The sequence below is a fragment of the Suncus etruscus genome, chromosome 19 (genome assembly GCF_024139225.1).
Source record: "Suncus etruscus isolate mSunEtr1 chromosome 19, mSunEtr1.pri.cur, whole genome shotgun sequence".
NCBI classification, from domain to species: Eukaryota; Metazoa; Chordata; class Mammalia; order Eulipotyphla; family Soricidae; genus Suncus; species Suncus etruscus.
Window position 1 is genome coordinate 35,706,111 of NC_064866.1, and position 10,552 is coordinate 35,716,662.

Genomic DNA, 10,552 nt, shown 5'->3' on the forward strand with positions numbered 1-10,552 from the left:
GTCCAATGGTCAAACGAAAACTTCTTGCATAAAACACAACCACTCATCAGTCATAAAATGTTCTGTTTTGCCATTTATGAAAAGACACTAAACACACATTTTACTAAGCCAGAGGGATAGAACAGAGAGTTAAATGATTGCATTGCAAGAGCTGACCTTGGTTCAGTCTCCCACACTGTATATAGTTCCACAAATACTTCTGTGAGTGTCTGTGAACACTTTCAGGTGTGGCTTCGAACTCTCATACCCCCTGTCCAAGTATAAATAGGTGATTAAATAAGCAAATAAGTGTTTAATCCTACTATAGGTTTGTGGATTAGTACGTATCTCCCCCAATAGCTGCCAATAATCCAAGTAAGCAACTATTGTGAAAAGCCTGAGCTTTGCAGGCAAATTTTAAGGTCCCAACTCTAATCCCTTAATGTTATAAACTTTAACAAATGTTTCTCTCTGGTTCTGTTTTCTTCTCTGAAAGGTGAGACTTCAGTTTCTAATTCATAGATTAGCTATGAGAACGTAGTGTATCAAGGGATTGGCACAATGTCTAGCAAATATGTGATCCCTTTTGGGGGGGGGGACACACACCAGGTGGTGCTTATGGGTTACTCCTAGTTCTGCACTCAGAAATCAATCCTGGCTCAGGGACCATACAGGATGCTTGGGATCAAACCTGCGTCTGTCCTGGGTCAGTCATATGCAAGGCAAATGCCCAACCACTATGCTACCACTGTGACCCCTATGTTATCACTTTCATGTGATGAATGAAACAACAAAAAGCCTGTATGAAGCACCTCATATCTCTAGGAGGTATCTATAAACTTTGCCTTATTATTTCTTGTGAACATTTGTCTTAGTTTATACTCAAAAGCTATTTGCTGTTATTTTTTTCTTTTATGCCTTAGGAATCTTTCCCAATATGGGTGGTACTGCCACTGATAAGATGAAGAGTCTTGGGCCCGGAGAGATAGCACAGCGGCGTTTGCCTTGCAAGCAGCCGGTCCAGGACCAAAGGTGGTTGGTTCGAATCCCGGTGTCCCATATGGTCCCCCATGCCTGCCAAAAGCTATTTCTGAGCAGATAGCCAGGAGTAACCCCTGAGCACTGCCGGGTGTGGCCCAAAAACCAAAAAAAAAAAAAAAAAAAAAAAAGATAGAGTCTTGGAATGGTGGTAGGGAAAGGGAGAGTGGCAATGAGGGTGTTTTCTAATTGTTTACTATAGAAGGTCAATCTAAAGGTGGGGAAAATAAATAACATATTTTTTTCTGAAAAGAAGATTTTAGGTGAAAATAAATATGAAAACCTCTGGTCCTATGTGCTATGTAGGAATTGAAATATTTTTTTCATATAGTAAACTCTTTACTAGATGTTGTTGATTGAGGTGGAAATGTGCTCTCTCTGCCTCTGGTTCAGCAGGTAGCAATATGTTTAGGACAAAATTAGTATTCAGAAATGTTAGTAGATATTATTCCAGAGAATAAGAACAACCACTGCTGCCGTGGATGTGGTGAGAAAAGAACTCTTATTCACTGCTGGTGGGAATGCTGTTCAGTCCATCCTTTTTTGGAAAACAATATGGATATTCCTTCAAAAAAAAAAACACATTGAGACTGAGCTCATGACTGGAGGCAATCAGCTTGGAATTCTTTCCCTGCAGCCTAGAAAAATGCTGCAAAAATGTCTCTGTACCCATGTCTTGAAGACTTGAATGTAGACAAATTAATTCAGGCTCAAACTGCTTTTACTGCAAACCCTGCCAACACAGCTATTTTGTCCAAAGCTTCTGCTCTCATCTCTCAAGTTGCAAGTCTTTATCCTGAATTGTATCTGGAACTCTTCCAGTACATGCACCTTTGTTTAAATAAAGAAGAAATACATGCCAATATGGCCATAGTCCCTGGGGCACCAGTGCAGGGGTAGTTGGTAGTAAGACCTCCCAGTATCAACTATATGGTGACTCCTGTAACTGGTAATGATGTGGGAATTCGTAGAGCAGAAATTAAGGAAGGAATTCGTAAGAAAGTCATTTTGTGTAAGGACCAAGATGGGAAAAATGGGCTGAGGCTTAAGTCAATAGTTAAATATATTTGTTCAGCTACTCCAAGAAAATTCTCCAACCTCATTGATTGGTATGAAATTTGGTGACCAAGTATTTCAGATCAATGGGGAAAACTGTGTGGGCTGGAATTCTTAAAACAGATACGAGATACTCAAACAGGTTTTTGGAGAGAAGATAACTATAAATATCCATGCTAGGCCTTTTGAGTCTACAATGATCATATTTCAGGACAGTACTGGACATGTTGGCTTTATCTTTAAAAATGGGAAAATATCATTCATAGTGAAAGACAATTCTGCAGCCAGAAACAGTCTTCTCATGGAATATAGCATTTTTTAAATCAATGGACATAATATCATTGGGCTGAAGGACTCTCAAGTTGCTTATATACTGTCAATATCTGGGACTGTTGTTATTGTCACAATCATGACTGCTTTTATCTTTGAACATATTAAAAGGATGGCCCCAAACATTATGAAAAGCCAGATAAGCCATTAACATTTGCTGAACTATTCCAGTGTACTTCTTCACCCACTTCTTTATTATGCACAAGAAGCTTGCTAAGAGCCAGAGAGCATATGCTACACGAAGACCTTTCTCTCTTATGGCTGGGAATCTCACTGATCTCATATCTTGTTCAGAGCTCAAGATAGTTGTAGCCTTATCCTGGTTTTACAGATGTGAAATATTGCAGAAGATTTACTAACTTTCATAAAATAGTTTCAGTACAGGAAAACCTGATGTTTTACGAGCCATTATGATTAGGATGATTGATACACGCTTTGCGTTGTCTTAGAACCTGTCATCTTTATCCTAGATATCAAGTAATGCTGTTCTTAACTTTAATTAAATGGGATTTTTGCATTTCAAATGTGTTACTATAGTACACTTAGAATGACAGTTTTTGATAAGATTTATTTTTATTTCCATGTATGTAGATAAAACCAATTTAGTAGTATTGGTTTTATTACATTAAGCAGTGTCTATAAGCATTAAGCAGTGTCTGTAGGTTACAAGAGATTGTATTATCATCACAGTTTTAACTACCTTCACTTAATATGCTTAAACCGTTGCCTTAACTATATTAAGCATCTAAAATAAGAGCCAAATATAATTAATGCTGCCTTTGTAAACCTAAAATGCAGTTCTATATTAAACTCAAATGCATTCTAGTCCAGAACAATGTAACACCAAGTTAATATACATGCCTGCTTTGTTGCATTTGAGGTTTTCAAGTAGAATAAAATTTTGGTGCCTGTTATTTCATTTGTGAATTAATTGGGCTAATATTCAGAACTGGTATCTCCTTCTCAATGTTATGTAACCTTGCTCTTTGTGTCTGAAAACTTTTCCTGATAATGTTTTCCATTTTCTGACTCCTCCTTGTAAATAAACCAGCAGTGTCAGTTTAATATGATCCCCCTTTTTATATTTATGCCTAGCCTATTTTCATTAAATTTGTAAAAACAAAAAATAACCTAGATATTGAGCTCCCATATGATCCAGCAATACCACTCCTTGGGATATACTCTGGAACACAAAACCACAATACAAAAATGCACCCCTATGTTCATAGCAGCTCTCAAACTCAATTTACCTGGGGGCCGCAGGAGGCAAATTCGGGGTGATCCTTGAGTGCAAATTCAGTAGTAAGCCTTGAACATTGGGGGGTGTGACCTAAACAACTAAAACAAAACAAAACAGAAAAAATTCCTCTAGGGCAGGGCCACAAAATGTTGTACGGAGGGCCATTTGCGGCCCATGTGGGCCACGAGTTTGAGACCCCTGAATTTTACAGTAACCAGAATCTGGAAACAACTCGGATTGCCCAACATCATATGAGAGGCTGAAGAAATTGTGCTACATTTATACTGTGGAATACTATGCAGCTGTTAGAAGAAAGGAAGTCATGAAACCTGCTTATACATAGATTTGGAGATGATTATGTTGAGTGAAATAAGTCAGAGGGAGAGAGATAAACACAGAATAGTATCACTCGTATGTGGGATTTCCAAAAAATAAAAGACAGTATAATGATAACACCCAGCAGACAATAGAGATGAGGGCAGGCTGGAAGGACCAGCCCATGATGGCAAGCTACAAAGAGTAGTAAGTGCAGTTAGAGAAATAACTACATTAACAGCTACCATGACAACGGTAGAGAGAGAAATACAATGTCTATCTTGGAAGACAGGCAGGGGTGGGAAAAAGTAGGAAATGGGGTACAGTAGTGGCAGGAAAGTTGCACTTAGTGAAGAGGAGTACTCGTTTTATGGCTGAAACCCAGTTACAAACCATGTGTATAACATTTTTTTAATGTTAGTAAATAGATTGAATAAATTAATTGGTTGATCAAGCCATTCTCTTTCAAGTTCAATTTGTAAGGAATAAGTGACAAATGTAAGTATATCAATATCTACAAGTACCTATTACAAGTTTAAATCTCAGAATTTATAACAATATCTGGTTTATTACAGATGCTCAATATTATTAAATAAATATATACTTTTCCTATAATCCAACACGCTTCATCATCTCCTTTTCTACCTTTGACTCTCCACCATCATCTTTCACCTCAATTGTATTAACTTCCTCAATAGATTTTCTTTCTATTTTTACCATCCTACCATATATTCTCAGCAAAGCAGCTAAAAAGAACCAAAAAAAAAAAAAAAGTTATATCAGGTCATAGATCATGTCACTCCTGTGCTCAAATACTATACAATTGACCTCAGTCTCTGAGAGTAAAATCTGAGAGGCTCTCAGAGTAAAATCCAAATCCTGAACTGTGGTTGATATGATCCTGACCCTTCCTGACTCTTTGCCACATGTTTTTACATCTCTTTTGTTCCTTTTATTTTATAAGCACTGACATTCTGTGAGCCCTTTAACCTATGTATTGTACTCATATATTACTATTGTTAGCTGTCTCCTTGGGTAGCATAGAAGCTTCTTATGGAGAAAGTTTACTGTCTACTTTACTACTAGATCTCTAGCACCTAGAAGAATATCTGGCACTAGCTAGTAAACAACTCTCAAGTGAATTCATAACATTCCCCTGGTACCTATGAGAAGTATAAATTTTCTCTATTTACATTGATTTCAATTCATAGAATCCAGCAAGTTGTTATGTATGAAGTGAAAGGAACTAAAAACAAATTTATACAAAGCTAGCTTGATTAGCTCAGACCAATAGTGTAGGGAGTAGAGCACTTGCCTTGGACTCAGCTGATCCAAATTCAGTCTACAGCGCCACAAATGGTCCTTTGAGTCTGCCAAGAGTGATATTTGAATGCAGAGTCAAGAGTAAACCTGAACACTATTAGGTGTGTCCCCAAAATTAAAACACCAAAAAAATCCTCATTATATACTGTTAATAGTAGCATTACTTATAAATTCATAAGTTGTGAACAATACATGTGTTTATGGGTAGATAACTGGATTTTAAAACTATGTTCAAATGGAATGCTATTCAGCTATTAAAAATTAAGAACTGCTACAAGATGCAACATGAATGAAGCTTGAAAACATAGTTGATGAAAGAAGACAAACCCTAAAACCACATATATTATGTTTCATCTATATGAACTAACCAAAATAAACAAAAACCATGGAGAAAATTGAAAGAAGTGTTCATCAGAGACATGTCCTAATTGGGAATGATGGCTAAGGAATATCAGATTTTTTGAAACATTTTGGAATAATAAAGTTTGTCATAAATCCTTTTAATAGTACTTAAAAAGAAACTAATATATTGATAATATTACTTTTGTATCAGTTAATATAGATATATGTATGTGGGTATATATACATATATATATGAATTTGCAGTAAGGAAAGAAAGGAAAGAAAAAGAAAGAAAGAAAGAAAAGAAAGAAAGAAAGAAAGAAAGAAAGAAAGAAAGAAAGAAAGAAAGAAAGAAAGAAAGAAAGAAAGAAAGAAAGAAAGAAAGAAAGAAAGAAAGAAAGAAAGAAAGAAAGAAAGAAAGAAAGAAAGAAAAAGAAAATACTGAATATGACACTTTCCAAACAATATTAAGATTAGATCTAAAGTTTGAGATCCCAAAATTAATTTTAGGAGAAATCAGTATTCATAACTTCCATTGGAAAACAATCTGTTAGTTCAGCCTCTGTTTTAATTGCTGGTTGGTAGAAGTAACAAAGAGAAAAACAAACAGGACATGGGCTTTCCTTTAAAAAAACAAAGTCTAATTCGTTTGTAGGACAGACAGTTACATGGAGATATAAATAAAATCCAGGTCTCACTTAAATGTCAAAAAGAAGCAGGCATTCAGAGCACAGAAAAGAGTGTGGCAAGTAAAATAGGGAATTTTTTCAGGAATAAGAGGTAGGACAATGTTCTGGCCTAAACAGGATAATAAAAGGGAAAAGAGTATAAATGTATCCATGAGAGTGGCCAGAAGTGATTTAAAGATATGTTATTACCTAGCAATCGATAGGAAAAATGAAAACTGTCTGATATTTCAAAGGGGTGGAAGAGAAGAATTCAGAGTAATTTGTTTGAGGAACAATAATCAGAAGTGGAAAGTTCTGTTTGGCTCTCACAGCAGTGGGTGCAGCTGTGAGCTGATTGCACACATTTCTTTCACACAGCTACTCTTGGCAACTTTGCATTCCCTCCACCTCTCCTTTCAGACTGCTGAAACTATCTGCCTTTATTCTCCTCTGAACTGAGCATTTCCCACTCTCTCAATGCTTCTTAAGTTGCTTTCCCCTCCTTCCCACTGAGTATAAATTCCAGGAAGGTTTCTATAAATATAAGTATAAATTTATTTTATATGAGTATATTTTATTTATTATTCATATTTATTATTTTAATTACTTATTTATAAACATTTATATTTATTTTAATTATTTATATTTTAAGCTTATTTTCATTTCTATTGTATTTATAAGTCTATTTTACATAGATATATTTTTATGTAAGTATGAATTTATAATTTCTATAAGTATAAATTTCCAGGAAGGTTTTCTTAGAAGAGCTCTTTCATCAACTTCCAGAAAAGCATATGCTACTCTACAGCTGCCCTCTTAATGCTGGTCTAAATAATAAGACCCCAATGGTTTCCCTTTCAACTTCCCACCCCAAAACTCAATATGTTGATCAATGTTTCTGTTGTTTTGCCGTAAGTCTTTTGTTAATACTTTGCTGTATGTCTTTAAGTACCACATAGATACCACAGAGAAATCATTCTGTATCCATCCCTTCCTTTCTGACTGACTTCACTCAACATAATATCCTCTCTCCATCTATGTCATGGCAGATTACATGACATTCTTGCTTAAAACCTGCATAGTACGATTGGCTGTGTTTTGTGATGATGTGGTATTGGAATTATGTACATGAATTATGTACGTGTAAGTCACAGACTCACCATCAATAAAAGTTTTAAGTAAATAAATAAAAATATGATCACTAAGTGGCAATAAAAATGATTGGACTTAGGCACCAAACCCTAAGCCAGTGACGACAGAATCAATGCCCAATCTACAAAAAGCTAGTCATGGAGGGGACCACTTATACTAGCGGTCTGAGGGGTGAGGGCAGGGGATAGGATGTATGCATGCTAGGAACGGAGGGAGGACAACTCTGGTGGTGGGAATTCCCCTGATTCAATGTCAATATGTACCTAAAATATTACTCTGAAAGATTTGTAATCCACTTTGGTCAAAATAAAAATTATTATTAAGGAAAAAAACATAAAAATCTCAGAACAAATATATTCATATTATTTTTATGCCAGGCCCTCAATTCTCAGCAACATCCACTGCCATGAGGGAACTAAAACCCATGCCAAGATTTTTTTTTCTCTAAGATAACAATAGAGGAAAGAAGACAGAGGTGGAGAAAAAGCAAGAGATAGGACAAAGACAGAGAAAAGAAACAAGGAAGAAGTAAAAAAATAAATAGAGGATAGGGGAAAAGACAAAAGAGTGTAGAAGGTTTGGGTAGAAGGAATATAGAGGTGAAGAAAACTGATGTTTCTCCTCTTTTTCAGAGCTATTCATAAGACAAAAAGGAGTAAAGAATATAAAGGACTGAGAATATTCTATGGCCATTTTTCATCAAATATCTTCCCATCTCCTATGCTCCTAAGGGAATTAGTAAAATAGCGAAATCCATGCAGAGGTTAGGAAGATTCAGAGAAGACGTCGCAGTTCTTCTTATTAGGTACTGAGATTACTTCCAGTCAGTCACTGAATACTGAATTTCTTTGGGATAAATTCGATGACTCTATTCTCTAATTCCTGTTCCAAGAGCCAAAAGTCTAACTTTGCCAGTACAAGTGCTCTACCATTTCAGTTCCAAGGATCTTCTATTGATTCACATATTCCACAGGAAAAGATGCAGCCTAGACTGAAAGAGACTGAAAGAGGCTTTAGCGGCCATCCATTGTGTAACTCCTGACTACATTCTACATTCTGTTTCTCTGCATTCCTGGGTTGTTATTGTTGTTGTTTTTAGAATTTCTAATTACTCAAGTCACTTATCTGGATTATTTCACGGATAATGTTCTCTCTTTTTAATTTCGTCACATTCCCGAGATCACACTCCCAGGCAATCATGCGCACAGACACAGAACTCTCTTCCCAATTATAATGATGTCTGATCTATAACAAGGATCCATCTCTGTTTGCTAAGAGTAGCTCAAAGCATGTGAAATATTGTGACCTTTTGGTTTTAGTTTGGGGGGTGTTTTGAGGTGAGAGAAAGGAGTGTAGTCATGCCTTCCTGCCTTATCCCCTCAAAATAGCCAGCAGTGTTTCTGGAGTATTCCAGCTTTAGGCTAAAGTAGGGAACAGTTAGGAAAAACTCATGCCTGTATTTGGCATTATCTAGAGTTGGCACACTCTAGAATTTGACGCATTCAATATTAGATTTATCTGTCAGGAATTACTTTATGTTTCTTATAAATAACTTAACAAGAATTTACAGTTTCTTTCTTATAAAATGTCTTTTCTTTTGACATTAACTGGTATGTCTCAATGGATTATTTCTTGCTGGAGTCCCCATTCCCCTCTTAGAAGATCACATACATGAAGTTCAAGTCTTCTATGGCTTACCCTTTATTTCAGAACTTTCTATTAAGGCATCCCAATGATTAAGCCAGTGTTAAAATTATGAAGATATCTCAAGTACAGACCAAATGACAGGTTCCAAGGGCTACATATCAAACTATCACAACAGCCCAATTAGAAAGAATGTAGGAGATGTGAAAGAAAAGACAACATCCCTTCAAAATTATTTTTCTCTCTTGGTCTTGTCAGTTCTTGACCAAGGTTGGCAAAAACAATGTACTATATTTTCTGCCCTAAAGTAGTGATTTTACTACTGAAAGACCAACAAATAAATATTTTAAGATTTACAGACAAAATAGTGTCTTGGCAACTATTAGAGTCCTTTATGCAAAGAACAGGCAGACCCAGATTGCATTCTGATAAAACTTTGCTTACAAAATGAAGCAGAGGATGGAATTTGATCCAGGATTCTAATTAGCATCCACCCATCTTAAAGGTGGGTAATAGTTTGAAGGCCTGTTTTTTTATTTAAGCTTTCCCAATCTAATTCTCCTTTATGAATTATTTCATCTGCACTCTGAAACACAGAGATAGTTTTCCTGGGGTTTATTCTTGTTAAGTAGAGAATGGTCTCATTTCCAACTATGTTAAACACATACACAGATGCAGAAACACAAAGGAGAGAAGAGAAAGATAGGAGACTGTAGAAGAACATTAGAATGAAGCTTTCTACCCTAGAAGTGAAATAACTTTGATACTCTGTCTATGACATCATAAAAAAGATAAACTAGAATGAATCTGCTTTTTTTTAAGATGTGACAGATTTTGTTTTCATTCTTTTCTAAGTTAAAACAAATACTGATATTTTAAAGATTAAATAGCAAGGCCTTATTTCTACAACTAATACAAGACAAAACTTGAATTCAGTGTTAATTTCTCACTATTCCAAACCATATTCTTGTAAATGGACAGGAGATCTCAAGTACTGTTCAGTAGACTTAAGCACCATTCCTAGTAATTCTACCAATTCAGCTACCAGTTCAATGAGAGGGCCTGAGACTGAAGTGTTGCTTGAACCCTGTGGTGACAAAGATTATTTGGTCCATCCTAGTGGTGTGCAGGGGACAAACCTTGGGGCTTCACTGGGAGGTGCTCAGGAAACTATGTCTTATTAGGGATAGAACTGGGATCAGCAGCATGAACCTTATCTATCTTCTTCTATCTTCTTCCCCAAACTACACTTTTTCCATTATGCAAATTATTGTGTTTGTCTCCCATTGTTGCTACAACAGATGAACACAAATTTAGTAACTTAACTCAACACAAACTCTCTTAACATTCTGGAATTTACAAGTCCAAAGTACATTTTTCTAGACTAAAATTAAGGCATAAGAATGGGCATTCCTTCTAGAAGATCTTGAGAATTATTATTTGGTTTCTTGCTGGTATTTTTTGG

At 35.9% G+C, this 10,552-nt stretch overlaps 1 pseudogene; it reads left to right on the forward strand.

Moving 5' to 3' along the window:
• The first annotated feature begins 1,665 nt into the window (after positions 1–1,665).
• LOC125997180 (syntenin-1-like) lies at positions 1,666–2,554 on the forward strand (annotated as a pseudogene).
• Positions 2,555–10,552: the final 7,998 nt, after the last annotated feature.